The sequence below is a fragment of the Stigmatopora nigra genome, chromosome 13 (assembly GCF_051989575.1).
Source record: "Stigmatopora nigra isolate UIUO_SnigA chromosome 13, RoL_Snig_1.1, whole genome shotgun sequence".
Taxonomy (NCBI): domain Eukaryota; kingdom Metazoa; phylum Chordata; class Actinopteri; order Syngnathiformes; family Syngnathidae; genus Stigmatopora; species Stigmatopora nigra.
This window is the reverse complement of record NC_135520.1, coordinates 8,907,053-8,931,869: the sequence shown is the minus strand read 5'-3', so window position 1 is coordinate 8,931,869 and position 24,817 is coordinate 8,907,053. Positions and strand designations below refer to the sequence as shown.

The window sequence follows — 24,817 nt, the reverse complement described above, 5'->3', positions numbered from 1 at the left end:
TATTGATACAGTCAACCACGTTGTTCCATCAAATCTAAAGTCAAATACACGCCAAGTGCAACTTTCCCATTGTCACTCCTGGCATAGTCACCCACTGACTCCATGTGTATATTTGGATTTAAGTGCCATGGTCCCTCTGCTTTCAGTCCCTGATCTGCACGACACAGAGGTGTTTAACAATGGTCTTGTGCATGAATTCTATCTACCACCAACCAAATCCCTCTCAGAAACTACACACTCTCTCTCTCTTGGATGTACACACGCGGGGCCAGATCAAATGCTTTTTAACTTCTCTGAAAGCCAAGCGTGACAACCTCCCTTCCATATCCCCACATCCACTTTCGACCCTTCTCTCGTGTGGACATATGAGGGTGGAGTTAGGGAGGGGGTGGGATTATATGTGCAAGGCCGCATGCCATGTTGCATCCTTCCCCATAACCACCCTTCTATTTCCCTGGTCTGCGTGGCCGACTGCATTAAATTTAAGCGGCTTTTCTTGATAGGGCTCCATCCAGCTTTAATTACCGCAAAGTCTGAGGACAGTGCTCTGTGCAACAAACCAGGCAAATAACCACTTGCATGTGGGATGTATGGGGGTTGCATGATGCGGCAACCAACATAGGCTGTTATCTTTTGTTTGTTTGAAAAATAATTACAGCTGGGATAGGCTCCAGCACCCCTCGCGACCCTAGTCAGGCGAAAGCGGTTCGGAAAATGAGATAAGTCCTCACAAAAAATCTATACAAAATGTTTCAGGAGAATAAATTGTTTTTTGAAGACTTAATTATTAGGAAAATATGTATTTGAGTTATAGAGAAAAGTTACTGAAATGAAGGATTATGTTTTTAAAGAGACATTTCCATCTGTTTCTTGATTTAAATGTGTCAACCTCCACGCATGAGCACATTTGGCTTTGTGGTTTTCCCACAGAGACCAAAATTTGCCTCAGAGTGGCTCCCAAAAACCCAAATGAATTAAGTTAAGATGAGCGACTTGACCACATTGTAATTGCTGAAAAGGATGTCACAGTGCTGCGCCATAAATTAATTAGCCTAAAGCGCTTAGAGAAAGATGCTGTAATGGCTTCCAATGGAATAAAAAAAATGCAGTGGGTGGAGTTGAGCTTGTACTCTTGAGTCTTAAAACTTGGACACAAAGTTATGTTAAGAATACTTGGGCATGTTTTCAAGATCTTGGTAGTAAAATTACTTTGTCCATCTTTTTATTTGGACACGTGTGTCATAGATTCCAGACCACTTACATTTTGGCAAACCCCTTCTAGTTTGGCTTTGAGCGACTGTTAAACTTTCCTCACATTTGTCTTGAAACCTTGTGTACATGGACCAAACGCAAATGAGCCGTCTCCAAAGTGTCACCCTGAAGAAATGTCAGCAAGCTTCCAAATGAAGAATCTGAGATGGAAAGCAGTGAGCAAGATTTCCCACTAAAACTGAGGGTCATCAATAACTTGGACATGATGGGAAATGACTCCCACTGACTCCTTTTCCTCTCCACCTGTTTCTAACTAAACTTTCACATGTGAGCCAGTTAGGAAATACTCTATAAATGTCGTGTACCTTATAACTCCTTGTCTAAATATGATTTCTATCAGCGCAGGCACATGTTTGCAATTAAACTGTGGAACTCACAGCTAAGTGAGCAATATGCTCCTGACAGTCAAGCAGTGTTTCTCAAAATCTAAAGCCGTGACATCAAAGTTTTTCCATGACGTCATTGCTATTCTTTCCATGAGCTCACAAAAAAATGTGATTTCAGATGGGAATAAAAGGTGTTTTGGCAAAATAAGCACACCTGTCTTGAACTAACAGCACATTTTCTCCATTTATGGACTTAAAATTCAGCACGTAGTGGGTGGCCCTTTTTTTTCTTCCTTGTGATTGCCCGTTAGATTCACATTTAAAGAATCAACCTCTTTAAAAATGTGGTATGTGTAGTTTGTTAGTTTCTGTCTATTCTGATTAAATTGTTAGAGTATTGCGATAACATAATACTGAGGGGTGGTTTTCCCCTGGAAGTACTCCAAAACTTTGCACTTTGACATCTGTTTTTTTTTTTTACCTTGGGGACTTTTGTCATCTCTTTCTCTGGTTTCTGACACTTTTCAATGTTCAGAAAAATCCAACCTTGTATCATTGTTAGGTTATTTTTTTTCCGAGACGTATTTATTGATTCTCACTCAATATTGAGCCCTTCACAGCAGACCTCAGTTCTGCTTTCAAGGATGCACAATCACGCAATGGCTTCTCTTGGGTATTCACTCCAGTGTATCTTCTCTTTTCGTGTTCTCGACCCCGATTCCCCGATCGACATCCCAGAGTTTCCCCTCCTCTGCCATTACTGCGTTTCGCTTGAAAATGTCTCTATTTTCTCTCCGTGTTCATCCACACGCCGCCTCGGTCACCAAAGCCAATCCGAGGAAGAGACGAGTCAATACTTTTCCACCCGTTCTTTTTCTCCCCACTACAGCGTCAATATCATTTTTTTTTTTTTTTTTTTTTTAGTTTCCGAGCTTTTGCCTTTTACTCTGCTCTCGTCACCTTCGGAGAATAGCGAAATCCAATATGGATGACTGTGATTATTGCCAAGGAGGACAGAAAGGGAAGGTGAGCCAGGGCAAAACACGGAAAAGCGAGGTGAAAAGGATAAAAACAAATCTATATTCATGCCCTTAAATGCCCCACAGATAACGGCGACGCATCCTTTTCAGAGTCGTCTCCACGCCACCGCCAATCTGTCAATAAAACATAAAAAGCAGCCTTAAATAAGCAGACAGGAGACCCGAGGGTAGGCGCTCACGCCTCACATTCTGCATCACTCACTCATTACTTGACTTCAATGGCGTTTAAGGTAGTTTAGTTGGGGAAAGCGTGTGGGAAAGACTATAAAAGCCAATCATTTGTTAATAGGTAGTGAAATAGCACACTCAGTGTAGCGTCTGGTTTTGATTCCATTTTTTTTTCCATTTCTCTAGCAGAGTTTCAGCCATAGACGAACAAAGTCTCGCATTGAAGTCAAATGAGGCCATGACATTACATTTCAGAGAGTTTCTAGCTGCCTTGGAGTTAGCATGCTTCAAAAGTTGGGCAATTTGGAGACGGATGAAAAATCTTTCGGAATAATATGCTCCAAAGTGTACTCACACGTGACCTCCTGAGACTTCAATTTAGCGCATCAAGGAATTAACTCAGCGGGTTACAATGATGTTGGTCTGGAAAGTTGAGAGACTTTGCTTTAGAGTACGTTTGAACTACTTTGGCTTCCATTGAGAACGATAGATGTCCAATTCAAGGGATGTGAGAAGGGCTGGCCATCAATAAGCTAATGTTCTCCCAGAGGAAGATAATTAGATATCAAGAAGATCTGTATTTTATGTGTAATTTAAACTTCTATTTTCTTGTTTGTTCTCATTAGATGTGCAGTTGAGCCTTGCGATTGGGTTTTCACAAATGTGACTATAAAATGCAGTAATTACATTTGAAAAAACAGTTGCTGTTAAGCATTAGTACCTAAATATGTAAATTGCAAATTTCTCTGACCTCAGATAAAATAGAATATATTGTATAAACACAATGATACGGCTTAAGAGTGCAGCCATTTTTACCCACACATTAACACTAATCGACTTATGCATGGGAAGATGATTATTACCGACGTAACACCAAAAAAAACAGTTTTAATTCCATTTCACTGTTTTGAAACACTGATTCCAGTATGCACAAATCGAAGATAAATCCTTAATGTCAAGACCCCCCTTCACCTCTTTTATTAGCAAGGAGCCTTACAGATCAATATGGAAGTAAAAGTGCAGTGTAAAGTGCTGCCGTCTTAATCTAGCGGCACAGGCGACGTATAGTCACACATGCAAGTCGTTCTGTACCTTTAAAAAAAACAATCCTAACTAACAAAAATGTAAGTTTGAACAGGGCAGCTGCGGTGCGGGTCAGCGGGCTATTTGAAACAGATGGGCCTGCTGGGGCGCTGCTGGGAATTCCCCTAGTGGCGTGGCAAAAACTAAAAGAAAAACAGGGGAATCTGATGCCTCCATTTGACATCCCAGAGTGTTTATTGAAATAACATATCTTTTCCCTCATTTTCTATAGCACATCTTGATGGCTCACTAGATAAACGTAAGGCTTTTAGGAAAAGAAAATCCCTATTTAAATACAGCACAGTGGAACAACATGCTGAAATTATGTACTATTATATATATGTATATATATATACTAATACTGTTGGGAGAAATCAACCCAAACTTTTTTTTGTCTAACTGTCTCATGATAGTTGCTGTGCTCACAGGTCTGTGGCCACATCTGCTTAGAATGTACCTTTAAGTCCATAGAGATGGTTTTCTCTTGGGCGGGGGAGATTCACTGAACAGATGTGCTAAAAAGAGGTCAAACGGATGTGAATTTGAAGCTCATAAATGGCTAAATACTTATTATTTAGGTTGTAAAGTTTTTTTTAGGGCTTTATAAATATGTATATATATATTTGTGTGTGTGTTTGTGTATGTGTCGCTTATCCTCCCAAGGGTCGTGGAGGGTGCTGGAGTTTACTTCAGGCACCAGGCAGAGGCCACCTTGAATCGGTGGGCAACCAATTGCAGGGCGCAAAAAAAAAACGGACAACCAATCATACCTAAAGGCAAGTTAGAGTGTTTTAGCAGTCCATGTACTCCAGTTGAATTTATTTAGGCTGGTTCTTTTGCACAGTCCATGGTAGGAGAAAAAAAAGGAGAATAACTCAAAACCTAATGCTGGCCCTAGAGCAGAATGGTCAAAATGTGTGAAAGTGGAAACACGCATTCTGTATACATGACATCTTGCCCCAGACGGAGAAAACAAGTCATGAGATTAGTCATTTGTCAGTGGAGAGGATTGGATGGGGTGGAGCAAGAAGGGGAGCAGGGGAGGGAAGCAAGATACATGTTGCAATCGATGAAAATGTCAACGGGGACAAACTATTTTCCTCAGTGGAGTTGTAGATAAATATTGTCCAATCCGCCGCTGTCAATCTACTTTGGCGTCCAAATGGAGAGCCACACACACACACACACACACACACACACACAAACGTGCACGCTACTAACCTGTCGCACATTTCATCAGAAATGAAGCTAACGCACACCCATGTGAGGTCGACATGGCTGCTTGTGGTGATGTTTTTATTTATTTTTTTTGTCAGATATGGATTTGTCAAGTTCTGATGAATGATGCTTTCTCAAACGATAACCCCTATCAATCTTTACGCGTCTGCTTTTTGGACCTGACAAATGCTGGAAAAACACTAGATTGATCTGACAAACACACACAAAGTGGACCTTTAGAAGAGGTTGACACAAAAGGATATATAAAGAGATATGCTTCATATTTGCAGCTGAATCCCCCCGCCAATAAACGTCATTGTCAGCTGCCGGCTGCGACGTGTCCAAAAAAGAGCGGAAGAGAGAAAATTAAGCAAATGCTTTGCTCGGCTTTGAAAGCGTACAAACAACTTGACATTTTAAATGGCGTGCAAATTGAGAAATGTGCCGTCTCGGAAAAATTGATTTGCATATTCAAAGGCAATATATTACACACTTTCTCCCCACATTTTAAAATCTCTCTGACATGCTTTCGTCAAAATACCCCCAAGGCCCAAGGATCATCAACCATTGTATTGCTGAGACTTTTTAGATTACAGTTTATACACCACAGTAACTGTTTTAAAGAACTAATTTAGATTGATTTGTTCATTTTCGTGGAGGTTTTGTTACCCTTGTACAGTACAGACGATAGAAAGCAAATATGTTTAGTAGTACAGACTCTGAAATGGCAGTTAAAAGTACTTTTTCACTGTGTGATAACATAAAGCAGAATTATCAAGGCGATCTTGGTATGATATTTAAACCTGGGTGTCTTCATTTCTTGAGCTCTGCACATAAGCACAAAAATGCAAGACCTCAGGCGATTGTTTGTGTGTAACAGGCAGGTGGCCATTGCTGGCACATCTTAGCATGTCTGTATAGAGAGCGCCGTTGTGTTTGGGGGCGTCTCTTTTGTGGCCATCTGAGAGACCGTACATATTCCTGAGGGCGCCTATTTCCACTGTGTGTTGGCATCACATTCACTTGTGTCGCACAGTGCCCCGTTTCCTCTTTCACAACCAGCCCCAAGTCAACGGGAGCCAAGAGGAAGAATAAAAGATGGTCAGAAGGATGTGCAGATGCAGGAAGTTGTATTGGGGTAATGAATGCGCGGCGGAACCAAATCATCAGGGGGGCTGTGACAGGAAGATGACACAAACAAAAGCTTCCATAACAATGACTGCCATTGATGGGCAAATGCGCTGAGGATGTTCCTCAAAAAAGAAGTTCCTTTTCACTGATTGGCTTGCCAACAAATCAACTTTTTTTGTCATATCCAGTCTTTTTGTGACTGTTTAAACTTCTACTGGCCAGATATGTGTCACATATTTGCAAGAGCTCATTAATAAGACAATGAACTTAACATAGTGACCCATCAGAATACCGTATTTTATTTCTAAAAGTTTTTTTTCCAAAGCCTGCAATTAATACAAGTATTAATTTTTGTTATTTTTCGGCTATGCTTATCCAATGCACTATTAAGATTTATTGACTATTATTTTGGTTGTTGTTCTCTATTTGGCTATCACTTTTTATACGTATTATTATTATTATTATTATTATTATTATTATTATTATTATTATTAATAATGTATAATGTTTTTGCTTGATTTCTGATAAATCAAAACAATTGCCTGCCCAAAAATGCAACTTAAAATCCATCACGACTTATACTCTGGTGCGACTTGTAGTCCAAATAATATGATTTATGAATTGAGTATCAATTATGAAGCAGCATGTCCATTTTCTCTGCAGATAAAAAACGCTGCAAAAAACACAGTACACTGACACTTTAATTAGCAAAAAAAAAAAAAAGTAGCCGTGATAGACAGCGTTAAAGGGGTACCAGTTTTGTTTGTTTTGTCTGCCATCCTTGTCAGCAATTTTAGCTCGCACGTTTTTATTTAGGCAGTTAGCAGCATCATTAGCAAGCGTCTTGGACAGCATGTGCCCTTTTCACCCCTTCTCGTTCTCTGCCAGCTACCAAATTTGGTCATACCCCCGGCAGTAATGCTTTAAGTTCATTAGTGGAAGGTGATGTGACAGCATATTAAATGCCAGGACGGCACTCGGAAACGCATTCAACCCAATTCATTTGTATTTCGTCAGCTCAGCAAGTTGTTTGTATTATAATTAGAATCCGCTATATTGTTTATAGGTACAATATCAAATCTATTAAGACCCTTGACATTTTCCTCTTATTGTTACCATGGTAACCATGCTTCTCTGCTTGTCATTTTTGCTAAGCCTGGAGGTATCTAAATATGCTTTGGGGAATTATTTAGCCACTTTAATGTTTGAACATGATACATAAACGGTGTACAAATCCTAACTCGGGTGTAAATATTCATAGGATGCTACAAGTACCATAATTTTTTTATGCTGTTTAAAAAGAAGTATATATGCCTAAAGAAAGCAGCTGTAACATACAAATAGGGATTCTTGGAATGGGTCAATAGTTTTATGATGAGTCATCCATATTGCTTGTAAAATACTGATGACATTTCCGATGCAGAATGTTTCAAGTTTGAAAGCAATTGAAAAAAAAACTCAAGGACAAATTCCCTCTTGGAAGACCCCTAGAAAAGCCTAATCAACCATAAAATGGCCGCCTCAAACCAAAACGGTAGAATTTATGTGTCCGTTCGGAAATGGCTCCTCGTGGGTCTCCTCAGGATAGGTATGCCCACTAAATCAAGTTGATAAGTAAAACTGCCTTCTTGTGCTGCGTTTACTTTGACCTTGCAGAGCTGTGGCTTGTTTTATGGTGAGTCATCAAATCTTCCTGATGGAAACTCAAATGCTTCCTAATCAAACATGGCTGACTTGAATAGTACAAGTGGGTCACATTTGGTTGCAATCACAGTTTGTTACTATTTCAAGGATCCTTTGGGGAAGGCCAAATCCACCATAGTATTGACGTATTAAAACCAGAATGGCAAGAAATTTGGGTATTTTGTGCCATTTGGTTCATGAGACTTTTTGAGGAGGTTGGGCCCCCCATGAGCTAAATGTTACCGCCGCTCTCCATGGTGCTGAACTCATCGATGCTGACCAAAAGAGTCAAATCAATGGATACATTGTCAGCATTTAGCATTTGGCACGATCCAAACATGATTCCATTGATCTGTGTGTGTGTCAAACTTTGTGTGGTGGAATTGTGCCCATTGGTCTGTTGGGTCATTCAAACAAATGCCAATAAGCCTTCTCTGATTGAGAATTTCATTTGTTTGTATCCTGGATAGATTGTATAAGTCGCAGGCCTAGCTGAACTATGAAAGCAATATGACTACAGTCTATATTTCCTATATATGCTGGTTGTTGGTATCATATTTTTAAATGTATACAATTTAAAATGAATGGATATCACCAAAAATTTCCCAGACATAGTCTGTTGTGCGAAAAGTCTTCGAAAAAGATTGAGCATGGCGTTAAATTGTGCCACCAAATGTAGATCTAGAGTGCAGTGGACACTGAAGCCAGTCCAGGCATAACTACAGGTGCTTTAATTAGAAACTAAATAATGAAACAGAATGGATTGTGCCCCAAGCGTAAAGAATAGAAGCGGCGAGCAGACGCTGGCTAGAGAAAATGGTTCTTAATCTTCACTTTACGCCTCCAAGCATGGTAACTTTTTTAATGAAGAAATGGAAAGCAATCACCAATGGTGGGCGTTCATTGGGCGGCACGCCGGGTGACCTTTCGCATTTGAACAAAATTTAAAAATTGCTTTGCTTGAGCCTATTTTTTTATTTTTTTTTTTAGACCGGTGAATTTCCTCCACAGTTGACATCCCCCACAATGCTTCACCAAATGCCTTTCTCTCCTTCTCTGCTGGTGGCTCAATATGATTTTTATCCCCCCCACCCCCTCCTACAGTCCCCACTATGCCATTTCCAATTTTAATAGAAGTGCCTTTCTGTTCACCTGTGTTATGAATTAAAATGGACTTGTTGATGGGTTGGAGGGCGCTGTGTTCATGGTTGAGTAGATTTTCATTTCAAAGGCTCTCCAGCTTGAAGGTGAAGAGTGTAGTGGCAATGTGAAGTCCTCCAAAATAACTTTGCAAGAGATTTGTGTATTTTGCCTTGTTTAAGATATGTTTCAATTACACCTAAGTCAGTTTATTGTCTGATACAGTTAGCAAAATTCACATTACACATCATGTCAGTCTCTGGCCTGCAGTGGTCAAAAAACAAGAAGGCGTAGTAAAAATCGAACAAGGCCTGGGGGGTTAATATATTTAAAATGTTGATGATGAGTAGCCAGTCAGAATTATTTGATACAGACAGTACATTTTGAGTACAATGTAAATCTAGCCTTGGAGAACTTATGTCCTGTCCATTTTCACAAATCATTAAACCAAAGGTTGCATGCAGTTTTTCAAGCATTGCAAAAGACTGATTTATTCCCTCTCAACCCCCTTCATTTTTTTTCCCTGGTTGAAATCCCGTGGTTCTGTTTTTTACATTCTGATGCATGCCAGACTCTAATGAGAAGGCGTGCAATCATCTGTCCACTCCTTACTAATATGCAGAGGAAGGATGAGTATTTTGTCCTTGCATAAGTTTGGCTTTAGACACATTTTTGAACCCCTTATGTAGTCTTCAGTTCAAACTTTTCCTGACACAATCATATCTACTGTAATTGTCAGTCATACCATTGCTTTGTGAATCCAATTATCGCAGTCCATCTCCCAATTGCTAACAACTGGATATTTTTGGGGGGCGGGTGGGTTGCATAGTTGTATTCGTGCGGACAACATCATGTTCCTAAATTAGCATCTGCCAGTCCTCAAGGCCTCGCACTGATAGCTCGTCATTCACGCTCGGTTAAACCGGACTGGTTGGTCAGTCCGTCAGGCAACGCGTGGCCTCCAGTTGAATTCGACCTCGCTTTGAGACACATTTAACCACAGGCTAAATAGTTGCCACTCCCTGCTGTTAATGGGCACTGACATGACTCCTTTATATTTAGATGAAACATTGGGGATTTAATTGCCAGTGCTGGTGGAGATGAACGAGCTGACTGAAGCAGCTGTGTCTCATCCTCAAACAGAACGGTGCAGGCTGTTTTCTTTGTTATTTTTTTCTTTCAAAGTCAAAACGGCACTTCCCTTGCCGCCAACATATTTCTGAAGTTACCAACTTTGTGTTATTCCGCTCCAAGTATATGACTGTTCCGCTTCCCTTTAACTGCAATTTCCATTCTATTCCCATTTGGAGTTTTCTTAGTAAAAGCTATTGACGAGCACAGGAAATGTAACCATGAGAAAAATTCATAGTTCGTGTAGATTCTTGGTAATGTTGAGTACTCGTGCAGTCATGCTACAGAGAGGAATGCCATCAATAACCCTGTCAAATTTTAATAGTAACAAGCACAAGTGTGCTAAAGTACACTACAGGCTAAAATCAGTGATGAAGAGCAAGTGTGCTCATTTCTAGGGATCAACTTGTATTTTACAGACCAGAATATATCAGTGATTAATTGATTTGCCTTGGGAAAAAAATAGGTAGGAAAGGTAATAAGTACGCACTCAGTTTTTTCACATGTGCGATCTGTCCTTGTCTTTCTGCAACATTCGTAGTCGGGGAATTTCTCATAATAATTCTATATAAGTATCTCTTTATTCCAATTTCTGCTTCGTTAGCACATCTGTCGTGGAAGTTGTTGTGAGCCGAAGAACAAATATGCTGTAAAATATCATTTTGTTTGGCTACATTTGTTCTGCGAGCTCACCACATTTTTCAGACAACCAAGTTTGATCGATTTGCCACAGGCTATATTAGCCTGTCATCACCTCCCCAACGTATTTTGTCAAAAGATTAGCAACACTTTGTTTTATGACCATTTTTCTTTTGTTTCATTTCTTCCTTTGCACTTTTCTTTTTCTCTTTGATGATCCATCTTTGCAGAGCAGATTGCGATTTAAAGGCCGTGGTCTGAAGGAAGCCGGTGGCTAGACAAGCATATTAACGAGACTAAAATAACAAAGCAGCATGAAGGCAGGTGTAGTGCGTGAAGAGGTAGGTTGAGAAGGTGCACGTGGAGTAAAGATGAAGCAGAAAATATCAAGATGCCATATCGGAAGCGGTGGGAGCTTAGTGTTGACACAGCAGGACGGCAGCGGAGAGGAAATCGTGTTAGGGAGTAGCACACTGTCACAAATCACATCGCCAACTCCTGCCTGCGACGGATCCGCCAACCTTCTGCTATCCCCCGCCCTCCCTACCTGCATTTGTTTTCTCTTGTCTTTTGAGTCTTGTGGTGTATCGGAGCTCCTCGGTGGATTACTTTTAGCGCTTTTTCCAAGAATGTTCCAATCCGTTAAATTGCTGAAACGTAATGTTGTATCTATCTCTCGGCAGATTCCAAAAAAATGCAAATAGGAAGCTTGACATGAACTCGAAATCAATTATGTCATTCTCGTTTTTTTAAATCAGCTAGCAATTGTCTTACTTTATGTCCCTTAAATATTGAAAGATATAAACTGTTGTTTGCTTATTTTTCTTATAAAAATACAAAACAGGATGAAAGATTATAAAACAAGAAGGGAATGAAGATGATGTTGCCATTATTTTGAACAAAACTGTCAGGTATGCTTAATGGGATAGTGGCAATGGCCCCAAAGTCTTCTGTACCATTTGGATGAAATAAGATCCCTCAAAGTTCAAGACAGTTCTATGCTGCATGTTTCATGTCATATATAATAGAACCAAGTCAACGTTTGATTTTTTTTTTCTTCATGCCCCCTTTTCATCTGATTGTGTCCCACTGTGCCATCACATCTTTTTCAGTTGTTTCATCATCTTCATCTTCTTCTTCTTCTTCTGTTGTCATTGATGATGCACCCACATGCATCAACTTCCTGTAACGGGTGCAAAAGTCTGCACTTATGAAAGAGAAGCTAACTTTAGATCTTTTTCTCGCATTTCAGCATTCCATGTAAAAGCTTCATGTGGAAACATCACAATGGAATTTCTCAATTTCAGCACCATAAACTGCATGTTTTTTTTGTTGACATCTTATTTTATATACCCTGATTCCAATTTAGCTTGGACGTTGTATTATTCTTGAATTAAACCAGAATAAATTGGGCAACTTGGCAAGACTAAGCTCAGGTTAGATGTATTTTCAAATCATTTATTAAACATGCTTCCTTGAAAAGACTATTTGGGAGCTTTCCAAGAAGTATTTTTCCTACCAAACCTTCAATCATCCCATTTCTGTCCTGCTTCATGTGCCGTCCATAGACAAATCAGCAAGAGGAAACTAAATCTTTTTTGTTTAGTTTATTCTCCCCCAACCCTAGACAATGTTGCTGCATTTTGCTTCTCTTTTCTGTCCTTTTTTTTCTTCCTGCTACTGAATGTATCTGACAGCTGTTGTGGGGTTGCTGTCAAAGAAAAAAGTACACTTCTTTTCCCCATACAACAGTCATAAGAACAAGGCAGAGGTAAACAGAAGCCAGAGTGGAAATGCGATTTGCTCTAGCGAATCAGGCAGGCCTTTGGAAAGGTTAAAGATTCGAACTGGATCTCGCCCAGCACGCCTACCATTTGTCCTAACAATAACCGACAAGGAAATGATGTCCACCTGAAAAGGTATGACGTCTTATTCCGTCAAACCCAATGAAATTTGATTGGCCGTGACCATGATTGGCAGGAGTTTTGCCTTTTTAATGTCAGAAACGCAGAAAAAAACCAAATGTCCACTACAAGATTGGCGATTTGTGGGCAGTGGTCATCTGCTTTAATTGGTCTTTCATTAAAACAAAACCCCTCATCCTGTTGGTTACTGTTGCTATGCTCCATGAGTTTTTCCTGTATTAAAAAAAACAGACAAAGCTAATTCTTTTCCTTTTATCTCATGTTCGAGAGTAAACTTCACATTCAAATATTAGAATAAGTAGCTTAAATGAGGCTATTTTTCCCCTTTTTCTCTTGTAGTTTCTCTTTTGTGCTCGTTATTATTTTTCACCAATCAGTGTGTGCTTTGTCAACCATTTTTTGTGGTGATTTGCACAATGAGAAAGCTATACATCGGCAGATAGTTTTGCAGCTCTCATACTGGATCTTAGGGACAAAAAAAAGTCCCTTCTCATGCCATATTTCTTATGTTGAAAGCACTCAGTGCTTGACAGCCTCCTGCTAAGGTGCCACAATCATCTAAATCAGAAAGGTTTTTTCTGGAGTGGCTTCAAATCAACACAATGAGACAGAATCGGCACAAAGTGTTGCAGGAGAGTCATTCTAATGGCATTTGTTGCCAATGTTCTCATATGAACCGTATCGCAATGTTTTGAGGGATAACTTTGTTTCAAAGGTTTTCATCGACTGTTTCTTCCCAAAGTTAGTTGTATATTATACTTTGTAGGATGGTATAGGACCATTAAAATGAATTGATGTCCAAGTACTGGATCTCATTTATTCATTACATCAGAATTTTTGGGACAGAAGCATGTTTTTATGACATACGGCATTAGATTAGCAGACCAGCATGATCGACATAGACTTTTTAATTCTCCTTTTTTTAGCATTCTCATTGATTCTAATCATTTGAGATGAAGGAAACACCCTTAAAGTGGTAATTTTGGTTGCTGTTGACAGTGATATACATCCAAACCTATTTGACATTGGTCGAAGGCATTAAATATGACCATTCACTTCTGATGTGATAAATGCACATAACCTTCTTGTTGTCTGCTTGGCAAGGCTCCGAGCCAAATGCTAATTAAAACATTCCCTGTACTCTTGATCAAGGCTTTATAATGGCACCGCTTTTGACACCGGAACAAAGTATTCAAGATATAATTGATCTCAGTGGGGAAAGTTTGTCTTGAAAGAAAGAAAGTACGCCGTGACAAAACCTCGAAGGTTTTCTTTAGCTCTTCTCTTCCTTGGTAGGTCAGCTCATTCATCTTTGAGGCCTTCTGAGGCGTCACAGCAGCGCATGGTTCAATCGATCAACGAGTCCAACTGCCCTTTCTGTGCATGTTTCCATGCACGTATACACACATACAAGACATCTGACTCAGGGATTTTTTTCCCCCGAGAACACACATCACATCACTTCTCTTCCAGTGTCTTCCACTCATTGTTTCGAACCCCCCTCCCCCCGACCATCCAGTTGACCTTAATTGTTGTACAGTGGACCATCATGATACCCTGAAATAATATTTCATGGCATAACTTTTAAGCGTAAATCATTTTTTGAAAGACGCTCATTTCTATACAAGCACTAACCATGAAGGCTGAAGTCATGAACATGGTTAGTTTTCATTTGTTGGCAATATGTTAGAAGATGGAAAAGAAAATTTAGCTTGATCATTAAAAAAATAAAATGGATGCAGGAAGTGTATTTAGATTTTGTAGGATTTTTGACATTTCATAACTTGGATTGTTTTTCATATCGAGGTAGAAACATTCGTAAGTAGAGGTACCACTGTTTGCTTGTGTAGTGGATGTAGAGCCTGAGCCTTGTCTTACAGCCACATGCTGTCCCTTCCACTGTAAAAATTATTATTTATTTTAAAATTGCTAGCCTGACACTCTTATTGCTGTACAGAGCAGAAAAAAAACAAAAAACAAATTATCACCTCTCTGCTGACATTCCGTTATTGGCCGCTTGTCACTGCACGCGCGCATACTCACGGGAATGACTGTCGTGCACTGAAAAGGGCAGATCGACCACTAATTGGAACCGTGCCCGTTCTGAGTTTGGGGCTAATTAGCAGTGTATCAGCAGCATGTGAGCCACATACAAATGCAGCAATAAAACCGTACTTTCTTCACGGGGTTTCATGCTCCAGCCGGCACCTAGCCCACAATGCTGATCACAAAGTATTATAATCGCTCCCAGGATTAGTCGGAGATGGTTTTAATTTTGTACCCAATTAGCGACAAGAGCAATCAATCAACTTAATTGTTTTGTATTTTTTGTCAGATCCACAAATTCCTTTGTACACACTTTTCATTCATGTAGTATGGCTTGAAATAGCCTTTTTTCTCACCAAGTGATGTTTTTTTAAATTATTTTTTAACACTGAATTGTGATTAAGCTGGACATTCTACCACTGTGTTGTCCACTGCTATTTATATACTCATCCATATTAAGTGTCATTACACCTCTACTTATTATAATAACGTAATAGAATAGCAATTCATCATTTAAAATTGTATATGACAAAGTTAAGGTAAACATGTTGCCGTTTTAGTTTCTCAAGTGACCCCTTTGTCAATTAAAAACCCACCCTAGTTTTCAGGAAGGAAAAAAAAAAATACAGTGCCAGCCTTTGGCCTGCTTTTGCAGAAATGGAGTCTCATTTGTGCCTGTTGAGTTTGTGGAGAGCTTTAATGGACTTTCAAGTATTTCTCTTGCTTGGTTAAGAACATGCTCTTCAATGTACAGAATGCCCAAATAACTCAAGGGTTTTTTCTAAGGTCCTTGATGAGTGTGTCATGGTGGAAAGGAAAGAACATTGTTTCTATCTTGCAACGACAACAATAGGTGCATTATCAACTCATTCACTGATGTAAATTTTCAATTTACTGGTAGTTAAGTACAAAAAGATTCAAAACATTGCAAAAAATTTTACAAAAATCAATTAATGTGTGCACTCTAATAGTCAATTGTTTCTTTTAAAGAGCTATGGTGTTACAGTTGCAGAATAATATAAAACTTGAGAGTTAATTTTTATAAGATTTAATTTTTGATACAGCTCTTGAATCTCTTTCACACATGACTGTTGATCAAGGTTTAGTGTTGGTACTTGTTGGAAAGCCAATTATTTTCTGGGGGTAAAAGTTTTGAAAAGCATCTGTTGGTTAGGTCCCTCCTTTTCTTAATTTAACACAGTCTGGCAAACTTTTACGAACCACCACGCCCAGTATATATATCAGTCACCGTCAGGGAGGATGACGCGAGGACCGCTTTCGCACAATATCGATATCACAGTGTTGCGCTCCACTGGGATGATTGCTTTTACCCACACAGACTCCAAACTGAGTTCCATTTTAATCTCCCTTTGCAATCCGACGGTGCTGACTTAGTGCATCTAAATGAAATGAAGTCTTGTGCTCCCACTACTGTGACACAAGCACATCTGACATTGGAGTAATTGAATGCTGTGTGGCGCTGTTTATTCTCTATGAAACAAATGCAATTACTCATGAGAAAAAAATAACAATAGATTCACCTGAGGGACTTGGACTTAACAACAGCAGCTTTTCATGAATTGTTAAATCGTAGATAAGCTGTCATTTTAATTGAGTGTGATCCCATTGATGTGAATTAAATCTACGGTATTTGATAATCTCCTCTCTAAATTGGGTTTCCACCCGCAATGGTGGAACAGAAGTAAAAATATCAGTTTGGGAGGAAGAGTGAAATATTATCTGGAAAAACAGAATTTCCAGTAAAATACAGCCACCAAGAAAATTGGCTTTGGCACACGTGTGCACTTGAGCAGGACTTTGGTTTTTCAGCGGTCACAAGGGCTGATTTGACGGATGTCCTGCACTTCTTCCTCCAGACAGCTCCGTCTGTGGGCTGGACACAAAGACAGCAAAGGTCGCAGGTCCCCACACATTTTAGCCTCTATTTTAGCCAGGGTAAGTGTACGAACACTCTTCCTGGCCCGTGTCCCAATTCGCACCAGCGCTGAACTGGGATACAGGGTCTCGTCCTCCCTGCCCATCTGCCCCGGCACCGCTACTACACCCCCACCCCAGATTGCAGCGCTGACGGCCCAGGTTGCCACAGTGATAGATGACTCTGCGCTCAGTTCTGGTTTCCAAATCATAGAACTCTGCCGCCCGCAGTGCTGGTCCCTGTCAAAGAGTTTTTTGGGGTCTGCTGCATTTCTCTCACATTTTGTCCTCATTTGTTTATATAAACTGTTGCTCTTTATCTTGTTTTTCATTTATAAACCATTGATCTCACAGTTGTGGGATTGAGGCTTCAATCCCAGGTGTCAGAGTGTGAGCGTGAATAGTTCATTGAATTGTACATCTCCTTGTGTCCTACGATTGGCTGGCCACCAATCTATGGTGTCCCCTGCCAGGTCCTCATAGTTAACTGGTATATGCTCCCAAACCCCTGCTACACGTTTAAGGATAAGCGGTACAGAAAATGACTGAATATTTTGCATCTGTGATGGAAAAAATTCGGATCATGTCACACAGATCCGATTTTCTAAAAAAAAATCAATTTTTAGCCCAGACTGAAGGCTCAAAAAGTCACTTGCTTTCTTATTCTTGTTCTTGTTGAGGACACTAACTACAACAGCGAGTTCCCCATTATTTGTGGACAGAAGAGAACACAATCTGGGAACTATATTCTAGAGATGTTCAAAGTATATGCCTCGATTCACTTCCGTCATCCGTTGCATCTTGTTTGCATTTGTTCATTGGAATTTGTTAAAATTGCACATATCGGAGAAGCGTGGTGGGCATAAAAATGATCTGGTGCTGAACTGTAGTTGATGAAAGAAAAATGTTTAGCTGGGTGGCAAATTTTCAACACTGCTCCAATCTTAATTGGCTAGCCGTAGGCAATATGCAAAAGCCTAAGTGCTGATTCCACACTTCAAATGATGCAAAATAGAACTGGGTAGTGCTGAAATGTTTTACATAAATACGCTTTTTTTTTTTAACCATAAAGATATACAGCATGCTCCCAGACTCAATTCTCTCCCTGCTTCGATTTCTTCATATTGGAATCTGGCCACTCGTAAATGTGAATAGTATCCAGAGGCCTGCAAATACGAAAAAAAAAAAAAAAAATGCTTGGGTTCGGTTACTGCAAGAACACATCACACACGTGGGTGGAACTAGTGACGTGGGCAGAAGGGGAAAGATACAATTTTAATGCTTGAGACCATTGTGGAAGGAGGCTGTGTTTTTGAGTGCTCCTACAGAGAATGTGTAATGAAAGAAATGTAACGTTCATAGTGTAAAGATGGCATGTTCCTTCCCTACTGCGACCACAACACAGATACAGTAGTACACCTTTAGTTTTGAATCTTTGGCTTGGGCACATAGATAACAAGAGTCGTTAAAACCTATATAAAGATATTCGAAACAATGACTTCACACCTACTTTAAAGACAATGCCTTTAACATTTGCCTGATCAGAAAAAAATACATTGAAAGATCAATTAAACGACGGAATTATAATTTTCACATGTAATAGTGACAGATTCTTTTTTTTTTAAAAAAAAGCTAATATTTGACGGAAATTTTGTCAATGGCAGTCTTATTTTTTTAAATCAAATGGTGGGGATGCCAGATCGTTTGCACTTCCTTGTGACATTTTTAATATTAATTATTTTATAAGTCTGTCAGTGTTTATATACATGGGTCTTGCTCATGTCACAAAATGGCTTGTAAATGTTTTCTGTCCTTTTTTTAAATGTCGTATTTCATATGCAATGACAATGAAGGCATCCAATTGCTATTGATCTTTTGTCTCAGCTCTCCCTGCTGTAACTTTGTTGACATCAAATTCCGACACTTGGATGCACAAATGAATATTTGTGGCCTCCAATCGCCTGACCCTAGTTGGATGACACGTTTTTAAACGGCGGCCTTCTTAAGCGAGGTCAACGCCCCAGCTTCCCGTGAGCTTTGCCCGCGAATGTAATCTGCCAATTAGTCAGTTCTTTATTAGAGAGCAACATCTTTCGTTACCAGGGACTCGTTAGCGCTCTTCTAACGAGCCTTTAGCTTGGCACCAGAAGTCTCGTCAAGCATTATTAATTAAGAGGCTGTTATTTGTGTGGGCCTTCCCATCCGAACACATGGAAATGTATCAACAAGAAGAAGTGCACCACTGTTAATTCAGCCTCCCATTTAATATGGCCGTGGCACATTTGTTGTTGTTTTCCTCTAGATCTTTCTACAATACATAATAGTAATAAGCCACGTTGGTGCACTATGCTGTAAATATCCTCTGGCAATTTTTAAAATTGCATCTTCCTAACCAAATTTATCACACCATTAAAGTGTCATTGGGAACAAGGCATGTTGAACCGCTTATTCTTTACGAGCTAAGCTGAGGGAGCGTATTTAGCAGCCGGTGTGCCAAAGAAATACATGTTTCACCATTGGCTTATAACAGATGAAATGTAATTGATGGAGTTCCCTCAAGAATCGGGGTGAACAACGTAATGGTGCGGGGGAGAAAGACAGGGGCTGCCAAATATTTGACCAAATTAAAACCACAAATAGGGCACAAGTCATACAGTGCATTTGAGCCAACACCAAACTAAATATTTGCCTGAGGCATCAAATGCAAGCGAGCGTTTCATAATAATTATATAAACTTTGAGGGTTTGATCAAGGAGCATACATACACTTGCTTTATTATTTTACTGCACAGTATTTTATGGATTATTAATGGTTTGGCTGGGGTTGCAATTTATTCTCAGGTGCAGCTTTATGTCTTTTTTCCCTCTGGCAAGCATATGATTCTGTTGTTTAGGTTATAGTCTGAAAATATTTGTTGATCTCCATTTTACCATCACTTTGGAAAAATTACTGGGATTTTAGTGGGTTTTCTTACTCGTATGAATGATGCTTTTCTGAAGTTAGCAAGAAGGCTCAATGGATTTGTATTATGGAGTAGTTGATAAAACTTGTAGCACAACCTCCTGCCGTCCATCCCAGCAGAGCGCCATCAAATATTCCGGCTGTATGGAAATTCCACCTAACAGCAGTTAAGACCTCGGCTCATCTCTCATGCACTTTGTAAGCCATCATGGGAGTCTTTTTCCAAGGCCCCGCATCCCTCCTTTCTACCTCGTACTCACAGCTTCCACCTTTACAACTCTGTACATATACTGTCGCATCTTTGGCGCAATGCGAACGCCGTCGACACTTCAGCAATAGCAAGTGAAGACAAACTGCAAGCAACAATGGCAGATGACAAACACTGACAGTGTATGGTGGCGCCGACATTGTTTTCAATGATGGTGGCGAATGCTAGAGGCAGGTTCACAGTAGGCTGACTGCTTGAAGTTGGTGGAAAAATGGCCACTGAAACATTTTAATAAGGCTGGACTTCACTTTAACTTGTATGTATATATAAATATATATATTTTTTTGTCCATTGGGGGTTCGATGCTTAGAAAGGACCAACAACTCTTAGCTGGGCTGAAAGCCAAGATGCCAGCATGCTCTTTTGAAGGCATAAGAAGTGAAGTTAGAAATGTCTCACATATTTTATTATGCAAGTTAACTCAACTCAGTAAATCAAGTTCACAATATTAATTAAATCAAATGAGTTATGAATATATGAAAACAAATTGCTTAAGAGATATTATGTATTTGAGTAATGACTACTTAACATTTTAATCTACCATGACTAATGGGATGTTTTTTACAGCTTAGTTTCAAATATCTTCGGGAAAAACAGTCCTATTGTAATGATTGACTTCTTGCGGGATTTAATTACAGTTTTACATTAAAGTCCTTAGATTTTGACCTTAAACTCGGAAATCTACTATTGTTGGTTAGTTTGTTTGTTTGTTTGTTAGGATTTGGAATTAAATCACCTTGGCTTCATTTCCAAATGAGGAAAATTTCCAAACTGACAAGGCAAGCAATCTGGAAGACGGTGATGAACTTTAGCACAAAAGACATCAAAACACAAACAAAAGTGTCACGATGCCAACGTACAAACCACAGTCGATAAATAGAAAGACTGACACGCCTCATGTGCCAGACCGATATTATTTTTCATTGTGCGCTGGTGTACAATGATGACAGTCTTCATCTGAGTCCGACAAGCTCTCGCACCCCGAGCCACGTACGTACAATAGCCAACTGATGACTGAGTGATTGGAGGAGGAATAGAGTGAATTTGAAAGAATCACAAAAAGGCTGCTGATGGAGGGGAAAAAGACTGATGAGGAGGCGTGAAGAACACAGCCGTGATATGGCTGCAATTAAGGCAGTCATTTTGTTCCTGTGAATATGCTAATTTTACCCCTTTTTTGAGCAAGGGCTTGATTGGCCTTTGCAGTGCACTCCACGCCGGCCTAAAATCTTGTCATCACCCTGACATTTTCAAAAAATAGTTATATTTTTTGCCATGACTCCAGTCATTCAGAACCAAAAATTCCAGTAAAGCTCATTATTAATGCAGTATAGTTTGCACATCATTTGATTGTAATCCATCAATGAATATGTCTAGAATAGATATTTTAAAAAGTGATAGTGTAGACACTTCCACCAACAAGATGAGAGGCAACTTGACAGGCCTTCAGTCTGTAAAAAAAGATTCATCGGACATGTTTTGTTATATAATTCAGAACCATTGAACTGTGTTGTTGTAGGAATCAGGCACTTTGGTGGACATCCAAGTGTCCGCCGACCCAATATGACTTCAAGGGAGTTTTGATGTGCATTACTTCTACTCTACTGTATAAAATTGTGATTTGCAGAAAAGTAGTATTTTTCGTGTCCTACTATTTCAGTTTTTTTTTTTAAATCTTGTGCTCTGGTAAACTAGCAATACCTTAGACTTATTAGTACTCATAATTAATATTCAGATGTGACCTTTACATTTGAGCACATTCAATAAAATGGATGTTGTTGCTTATGTTAATTCAAAAGAAAAAACCTTGAGGCCGGGTTCAATTAAAACTAAGTACTTTCTGATTTTTTTTGAAGCATATTAGTGGCCATTTTTTTCCAGTAAATTGAAATTGCTATGGTCTAATAGTGTTTTTTCTACATTTACTTCGTTAAATGAACCTAACATCCATTGTTGACATCCAGTCAGTTCAGTTTTTAACTTATAAATTACACTTGTATGAACATGCATAACTTTTTTTGTCATTGCGAACTTGTTTTCTGGCTTATTCACTCATCTTGTACCTCTAGAATTACATTCATTTTGCGTTAAATATATAATGATGGAACTACTTCATCCACAAATGCGAATGAATTGACTCCATGACAAACAAACAGATCCACATACTTGATCGATCAAATATAATTAAAATCAATGTTTCATGGTCTAACAACATAAGGAAAAAAAGTGATTTTGTCAACAGTACTAAGCAAATAGTTGCTAAACAGCCACATAGTGCATGCCACTTGATTGAGAAGTAAAAGAGAGAATGAAAGCTAAAAGAGACCCCTGGGAGGACACACTATTGGACTTTGTGGAGGCACTTAATCCACGCTTAAACGATTAGTCAGCATTTTTCCATTTCCTGTTGAGGTCGCACAAAAAGTCAGCAATTATGAAGTAATGAGGAACAAGCTAAGACCTACTCAGCAGGATCGCCGCAGACACATAAATGCCAGGTGATGTAGGAATGATTGTTAAATAACGAGGCAATTTCCAGTGATGACTTATCACTGGCGGGAGGGGGGGGTGGGGGGACTCAAAATTTTCGTTTATATACAAGCTTGAAAGATTGATTAGTAAGTGTTTCATGGGTGTTTTTATGGTTAATGGGAATGTCCCAGAAAGTCGATTGCTAGATTTATGAGCGTGTCATTTCTTAAAGCTTTCCTTGATGATAACAATTCACACAACGTGTGCTACTGCTCAAACAGCCTTTTTAGGACTTTGCATATTTTAAGTAGACAAATTTCCTGTTTCAACATCTCAATGGGATATCGTAAAACTCCCCTGCAGTGCTTGTTTGCAGTGGCAAGAAACATACTTAAACAGAAAATCTTCTTTTCAGGGACCTGGCTGAGCTGAAGTCAGTCAATCCCAATTGATGTGGTCCAAAAGGAAGACGCTTCAGACCTGACGCCGGGCAATAATAGAAACAAACTCAATGTCATTGAGTGTTAACTGAACCCACGCCGTCTATGTGTCAGGTAAGTGTGACACGACACTGCACTATCAGTGAAAACACAAACATCATATCTATTAAAGTCTAAGTATTTAAGTGAGTCCTGGTGCTACACGAGGTACCGCCAGGACTCACTTTAATGCAAAATACTTTATTTTACATCATAAACTGTTACCGTCGTTAGTTTCTAAAGAGAGATTGTCTCACTCAGCAGACATTATTTCTTAGGGATTTGATTTACTGCAGTTGAAACTGGTACTGAAAGTGCACGTTACGACTGGATCGGAACCAATCTTGACAAAAAAAACTCCCAAAAGTAACCCTACTGGGCACGGATACTGAGTATCGGATCAGGGCATCACCACTTTAGTGAGTTTAGAGGTGTTCTTTCTTGAGCAATGTCTGCTAGCCGGAAGCTGAAATCATTTATAACCAATACAGGTCAGCATTATTCTAACTCTTACCTTAAAAGAAAGCTGTTTAGACATTAGACTTTCTGAGAGATTCTCTCATGGAAGAAAAAATTACTTGATGTTTTTTTTAAAATAAATTGTCGATGAAGCTCAATGATCAGTCAAAGTAGGGCAGTTTGAGCTTTGTTTCTAAGTCTTAGAGACTAGCACTAAGTCCATCTGGTAACCAGAAAAAGGGACTCAAAGTGACGGCATCACGACGCGCACCCACGCAACACCACGCGCTCAGTCACGAACAGACTCTCACACATGCTTGAAATGCACTGTAAATTCTACGCTGATAAAACAAAGCTTTGGGCTTTTATTTGCCTTTTAAATCCATTCTTGTCGTTCGTAATAGTACTATCCAGTGCTTTCTCTTTCTACCAAATGTTCCCCCATTTCTCGTTTTCTTGCAGATTCAAATTAATTTATGGCCATATTGTTTGTAAAATTCAATTTGTTTGATTTCCAAACCTCACATTGTGCACTGTGTATAACCTTATAAAAATTTTCTATGGCCGCAATGACATAATCAAGCTAGAATAATAATGTCCAAAAACAAATGGCTTCCAGATAATCGTTCCACGCGTAACAAACATACAAGGAAAGACATAAAACGAATAGTTGTTAATTCTCACATCCGTTTAATTGAAAAACAAAGCGAGGGCATCGGGACTGCAAATAGCGAAGCGTCTACATTCAACGACTGCAGTTTCACCCTCCGGCTCACTAAATTAACTCTCAATCCATTTACCAGCATTGTAGCTTAAGTCCTCCAGTTTGGCCGTGGTCTTCCTTCTAATTGAGTTTCTAGTAATTACCTCAGGGCTAATGTATTGTAAGGGCCTTCTAATTCAGGGGTAAAGATTTTTCTTTCGGTGTACCAACTTATCCTTGTGATCGTTCCCTTACAAGATGAAAATAAGATAAATAAATCCATAGACAAATCTTCCTCCCGAGTAAATGATCAGTAGTATTGCACCGTCTGTTTGTCTTCCTTTTTAATCCGTAACTTTGATTCAGTACGCCGAGTAGCGGTAACCTGTCTGACATCGTTTTCTGAGCTCTTTCATTCTGAACACCGTGTAGGCTGAGTGGTTAAACACAAACAGTCACCTTGAGGTGAAAGGCAATGAAGGGTAAACTTCCCAGCCTTTCAATATTTATATATATATATAGATAGATATATGTGTGCATGTGTGTATTTTTTTCCTAAGATCAGTCAAGGTAGCCCTTGCACGATAAACAAATATACAGCATCATCTGAAGACTCCTTTAATTGCGCTTTAATTGCCTTATTTGTTCTTGCTATTGATGGCAGGGGGTGTAGAAAATGGGTCAGGCAATGCAGAAAAGTCAGGAGGTAACAAGGCAGAAATGCATGACTGTTCTAGG

General features: G+C 39.4%; 1 long non-coding RNA gene across 1 annotated transcript in view; it reads left to right on the top strand.

Moving 5' to 3' along the window:
• The window catches only part of LOC144206843 (uncharacterized), a 52,357-nt gene that overhangs the window by 6,529 nt on the left and 21,011 nt on the right, over nucleotides 1-24,817 (top strand). Inside the window, exon 3 of the long non-coding RNA XR_013328447.1 lies at nucleotides 22,854-22,992. This is a non-coding gene — a long non-coding RNA (uncharacterized LOC144206843). The remainder of the gene's footprint in view (nucleotides 1-22,853; nucleotides 22,993-24,817) is intronic.